We start from the raw sequence: 6,825 nt of genomic DNA on the forward strand, positions 1-6,825 counted from the left end.
CCGCGATCGCGACTTTCCCTTTTCACGGTCGCAACACGCGTCGCCAGCCACTTTTCCCCTTCGTTTGAAGACCACTTGATGCTCCCCCATTCTCGGTAGTGAATTTGATAATTCTCGGTACGAGCAGGAGATTTTAGAAGCATTTTACACACTTTCGTTTTCGACGGAACGCGATCGTTCGGGTGGATAAGAACGTCCCTTCACAAGGTATACGACTCTCCACAACGGACACGACACTTTGATCAAGACTCTTCAACATCTATAAATAAAGAGTTGATGGAGAGTTGAGGAAGGAAGAATGACATATAATGATATATGTGTAGAAGAAAGATATTAGTGTAGAATTTATGCAGAAATTCCGAATCAAGTGATTCAGAAGTTAGATTTAGTTTATGTAAAAAGCAATATGATGTACACACATTGTTTACAAATTAATAACAAATTCAGTAGCGTTTAGACATTGTTCCAGTTTAGTTTTCATTTTGATAGTAGACCGACCCAGTCTCTATTACGAAGATTCAGCGAGAAGATTGAGTAGAGGATTCGCCCCTGAGCCTGACAAACTCGAACGAAACCCAAGAAAAGGATTGACAACCTATTCACTTGCACGCCGTCGAAGAATTCAATGCTCCATGTACTCTGTAAACTTGTATCAATTTATATTTCATCTAATAAAGTCCGTTCTATTCGATAGATTCTTATGCAGCACTTTGGTAAATGAGCCGAAGTGGATTGATGCTGGTGTTTTCATTAAAACGTATTTAATCCAAAATCTTTACAAGGAAACTTTGTTGAACAGTTAGGCAAATTATTATCTCGGTAGAGTTTTAATTTGGTTAAGGGCAATTATCCCGGATAAGGGTTTTGTCGCGTTCAAAGCCAATTAATTAGAGGTTCCGTCATTTATTTCATCTTTATAATTCGTACAAAGTTTAAAGTTGTTTCTTTGCTTAATGCAAACAAATATACCTGTTTACTTTTCTAAAGTACTAAAACGTTCCTGTTTTGTAAATTCAATCTTAAATCAGATATTTTCTAACATCTTCATATTCTAATCTAATTCTTATTCTAGCAAATTCAAAACCAAAACCGATTAAACGATTTTTCCATATTATAAACCTTAAAGTAGTTTTAACCGATTGTAAATAAAGTTTTGTTAAATAAGCATTTCCCTGTGGGATCGATATCTTTTATTACTACAAGCGAAACCGTGCACTTGCGGAAATCGCTCAACAAGTTTTTGGCGCCGTTGCCGGGGATACGCCAAAATTTTTGACAAAATTTTAAATTTTTCGTGTTTTATTACGAATCTAGGTTTATTCATACTTATTCAAACTTTTATATTTTTAATTATTTTCAATTACTAACATATTTATTTTTTCAAAATTCTGTTTTGTAGGTAGTTTCTGTTCGTGCGAAATTTCAAGTTCATGCGCAGTTCTCGAAGTTCGGGCACGTCACCAGATTCTATTGACCCAGAAATTGAAAGAACTCTTAAAAAGAACAAGAGAGAAAAGAAAAAGAAAAACAAAACCCCAATAAAAAATAGAATTACCGAGCCAGAAGTTATGGCCACACTTATGGATTACGCTAGGCCAGGAGTGGCCGGTGCAACAAACAGTATAGTTAGACCCCAAATTAATGCACATCATTTTGAAATTAAGCCTGCGTTGCTTAATATGTTGCAAAATAATGTAACGTTTTACGGGTTACCTAACGAAAATCCTAACCCCCATTTGACAAATTTCTTAGAAATTTGTAACACTTTTAAAATTACTGATGTAACTGCAGAAGCAATCAAACTTCGCCTTTTTCCTTTTACTTTGAAGGATCGAGCCAAAGAGTGGTTGACTTCTATGCCAGCCACATCAATTGAGACTTGGGAGCAATTAGCCCAAGCATTTTTATCAAAAATTTTTCCTTTAGCAAAAACCGCAAGAGTCATTAAAGAGTTAACATCTTTTTCTCAAAATGATAATGAAACTCTTTATGAGGCTTGAGAACGTTTTAAAGAACTTCAACGTTTATGCCCGCACCACCAATTGCCCACTGAACTTTTAATGCAAACATTTTATAATGGACTAAATCCTACAACTAGAGGTTCATTGGACGCTATGTCTGGAGGGTTATTCATGAAGAAAACATCTGCCCAAGCAAGAGAACTTTTAGAGGAAATGGCAATCAACAGCAGTATGTGGCTCGCGGAATGTGGACACCTACCATCAGCGAAACCATCATCCTCAACTACATCATCAGTTAAAGGTATAATGAATCTTGATCCAGTAGCGATGTTGCAAGCCCAATTTTCTGCCTTGTCGCACAAAATTGATAGGTTTATGGCACCGTGCGATCCTAATGGTCAACCAATCCAAACGGATGTGGATTACGAAGGTATGAGTGAAATTGAACAGGTAAACTTTGTCCAAGGGCAAAACCAAACTAATAACCCTTATTCCAATACATATAATCCTGGATGGAGAAATCATCCTAACTTTAACTGGAGAGATAATAATAACAATAATGTTAATGCTAATCAAAATCGTACTATTAATTATCAAAATCAATCAAGAGATACGTTTAGCACCTTATCTTCTAAAATCGACAAATTCATTGATGCGATGAGCGGAAAAATAAGTAATCACGACGATGGTTTTAAACGGATCGAGAATAAATTCGATTAGCTTATTAAAAACCAATCATCTAGCATCCATAATATGGAGATTCAAATTGGACAACTCGCTAAATCAATTTCATCCCGCAAAGAGGGAAGTCTTCCAAGCCATACGGAAGAAAATCCGAAAGAGCATGTTAAGGCTATCACTCTTCGTTCAGGAAAAAAATTACTTAGGCCCGGAAATGCCCGAAAATTCGACTTTACCTGGAACTGATTTACCAAAGTCCAAAGAAGATACGTTAAATCAAAAAGATGCACCGATTGACTCTAGTACAAAAACTTTTGTACCGAAACCACATTTTCCACACAAAGTCCGCAACAAGGACTATGACAAACAACTTTTAACATTTTTAGACAAACTTAAGAATTTGCATATTAATTTAACGTTTATGGATGCGATTACGCAAATTCCCAATTATGGTAAATTCCTCAAAGATTTAATTTCAAAGAAAATCAGTTGGGAAGGAATTTCATCCATTTCACTAACTGAAGATTGCAGTTCGATTGTGTCAAGCAATTTGCCCACAAAACTCAAAGATCCCGGATGTTTTACCATTCTGTGTAAATTGGGAGATATAGAATTCCCAAGTTGTCTTTGTGATTTAGGGGCAAGCATTAACTTGATGCCATTATCTATATTCAATAAGTTAGGTTTAGAAGAAGACATCAAACGTACCAATATGGTTTTGCAACTAGCGGATCAAACCACTAAAAGACCATATGGTATAATTGAAGATGTTTTAGTTAAAGTTGACAAATTTATTTTTCCTACCGATTTCGTTATTTTAGATTTTGCTTACGATGTAAATTGTCCGCTAATCTTTGGTAGACCGTTCATGAACACGGGACGTGCTCTAGTTGATGTGTCGGAAGGGAAAGTAGTTTTACGAATAGGAGATGATAAGATTGAGTTTGATATGAATCAAGCGATGAAATATCCTATGGAGGATTTCGCTTGTATGAAACTTGATTTAATTGAAGAATGTGTAAATGACATTGTTCAGAAAGAAGAAATAATAGAACCTATAATGAGTGAGGAACTAGAAGATAAGGACCCAGAACCTTTGATTCGAGAAGATGGACCAGTTCCGCCTTCGATTATAGTTCCACCTAAATTGGAACTTAAGGAATTACCAGGTCATTTGAGGTACGCTTTCTTAGGCGAAGGCGATTCTCTACCTATAATTATCTCTAACAAGTTGACACAAGTTCAAGAAGAGAAATTGAAAGAAGTTGTTAGAAATAGGATAGGAAGTATGGGTTGGCAAATTTCAGACTTAAAAGGTATTAATCCAAGTATTGTAATGCATAGAATTCACTTAGAAGAAAATAAGCCACCTAAAGCGGATAGGCAAAGACGCCTAAATCCGAACATGAAAGAAGTAGTAAAAAATGAGATTACTAAACTTCTAGACAATGGAATCATCTACCCTATCTCGGATAGTGAATGGGTTAGCCCAATCCATTGTGTACCTAAAAAGGGAGGCATAACAGTTGTAAGGAATGAAGAAGGTGAATTAATACCTACACGAACCACCACTGGTTGGAGGGTTTGTATAGATTATAGAAATTTAAATAAAGCAACTAGGAAAGATCATTTTCCTCTTCCTTTCATTGACCAAATGATCGAAAGGATAGCTGGTCATGCTTTCTACTGTTTTCTTGACGGTTACTCCGGATTCTTTCAAATATACATTTACCCGGATGACCAAGATAAAAAAACCTTCACATGTCTTTACGGAACATTTGCATATAGAAGAATGCCATTTGGTCTATGTAATGCACCTGCAACATTTCAACGTTGTATGACTGCGATTTTTAATGATTTCATTGAAGATATCATGGAAGTTTTTATGGACGATTTTTCAGTTTATGGAGATTCTTTTGATTCGTGCCTAGAAAATTTGGATAAAGTTTGTCTAGGTGTGAAGAAACAAATTTGGTATTAAACTGGGAAAAATGTCATTTCATGGTTGACGAAGGAATTGTTTTAGGTCACAAAATCTCTGAAAAAGTATTAGAAGTAGATAGAGCAAAAACCTCAGTAATAGAGAAATTACCCCCTCCAATTACTGTTAAGGGAGTAAGATCATTCTTAGGACATGCTGGTTTTTACAGAAGATTTATTAAGAATTTTTCTGTAATTTCCAAACCACTTACTAATTTACTCATGAAAGATTCAACCTTTGATTTTAATGAAGAATGCGTTAAAGCTTTCGAAACATTGAAAACTACTTTAGTCAGTGCACCTATTATTGCTAAACCTGATTGGGATTTACCCTTTGAAATTATGTGTGATGCAAGTGATTTAGCTGTCGGATGTGTTTTAGGTCAAAGGAAGGATAAAAAACTTCATGTCATTTATTATGCAAGTCACACACTGTCTGGTGCACAATTAAACTACACCACAACAGAAAAAGAAATGTTAGCCGTAGTTTTTGCATGTGACAAGTTTAGGTCATATTTATTAGGTTCAAAAGTTATTATTTATACTGATCATGCAGCTTTAAGATATTTATTTGCTAAAAAGGATGCAAAACCACGTCTAATTAGATGGGTTTTATTGTTGCAAGAATTTGATATAGAAATTAAAGACAAAAAGGGAGTTGAAAACCTTGTCGCCGATCATCTATCGAGACTTGAAGATGAAAACGGTCCTATAGGTGAAACTATCGGTATACGAGATGATTTCCCTGATGAACATCTCTATCAAATGAAAAGTTTCATATCACCTTGGTATGCAGATATTGCTAATTATCTCGCGGCCAATATTATTCCGGAAGGATTAAATTCCCACCATAGGAAGAAATTTTTCTTCGATATTAAACAATACTTTTGGGAAGATCCTTTTTTGTTCAAAACTTGTGGTGACAGGATAATTAGGAGATGCGTTGGTGAAAATGAATTTGAATCCATAATGTCAGAATGTCATTCTAGCTCTTATGGAGGACATAATGGAGTTAACAAGACAGCAGCTAGAATACTTGAAAGTGGTTTCTTTTGGCCTACGATGTTTAAGGATGTCTGTTCATTTATCATTCGTTGTGATAAGTGCCAAAGAACAGGAAATCTAGGAAGGAAAGATGAGATGCCCCTCACAACCATATTAGAAGTTGAAATCTTCGATATGTGGGGAATAGATTTCATGGGACCTTTTCCCCCTTCCAATGGTAAATCTTACATATTAGTTGCCGTCGATTATGTTTCAAAATGGGTTGAAGCAATTGCAACCCCGACGAGTGATTCTAAGGTTGTCGTTAATTTTCTTGACGATATATTCTGTAGATTCGGTTGCCCAAGAGTTATCATTAGTGATGGTGGCACTCATTTTATAAACAAGAGTTTTGAAACACTTATGAAAAAATATGGAGTACGCCACCGCGTATCAACGCCCTACCATCCCCAGTCAAATGGTCAGGCAGAGATATCAAATAGAGAACTCAAATCGATGCTCGAGAAAACTGTTTCATCCTCTAGAAAAGATTGGTCTTCTAAACTTAATAATGCGTTATGGGCATACCGTACTGCATTTAAAACACCAATAGGAATGACTCCGTACCGTTTAGTGTATGGTAAAGCATGTCATTTACCAGTCGAATTAGAACATAAAGCCTATTGGGCTATTAGAAAACTGAACTTTGATTTACATCAAGCAGGTAAGAAACGTTTGCTCAATTTGAATGAGTTAGATGAGTTACGTCATCTGTCTTACGAAAATGCTAAGATTTATAAAGAAAAAGTGAAAAAATGGCACGATGCCAAAATTAAAGTTAAACACTTTAATGTTGGGAATAAAGTGCTGTTATTTAATTCGCGACTTCGTTTATTTCAAGGAAAACTTAAATCCAGATGGTTAGGACCATATTTAGTCGTCAAAACATTCGATTATGGTTCTTTGGAACTGGAAGGTCCTAACGGAGTTCGATTCAAAGTTAATGGTAATCGATGTAAAATCTATTACGAAAATATTTCACAAATAGGAATTGAGTTTGTAACAAGATTATCTGACATATGAATTACTCAGTTTATTTTACACAGTGTATTTTATTTTATTATTTTTATTGTTTTGTTTATTTTATTATATTATATTATATTTTATTTTATTTCAAAATGCCATTTTTATGATTAGATTACTTTATGTTATGGTTTAA

The 6,825-nt window shown here is 35.1% G+C and overlaps 1 non-coding gene across 1 annotated transcript; it reads right to left on the bottom strand.

Annotated features, from left to right (window-relative positions):
* Positions 1–1,937: 1,937 nt before the first annotated feature.
* Positions 1,938–2,044, bottom strand: LOC136234366 (small nucleolar RNA R71). Its single transcript, XR_010691252.1, has one exon. It is a non-coding gene; the product is annotated as a small nucleolar RNA R71 (small nucleolar RNA).
* Positions 2,045–6,825: the final 4,781 nt, after the last annotated feature.

Source organism: Euphorbia lathyris, chromosome 6, assembly GCF_963576675.1.
Source record: "Euphorbia lathyris chromosome 6, ddEupLath1.1, whole genome shotgun sequence".
NCBI classification, from domain to species: domain Eukaryota; kingdom Viridiplantae; phylum Streptophyta; class Magnoliopsida; order Malpighiales; family Euphorbiaceae; genus Euphorbia; species Euphorbia lathyris.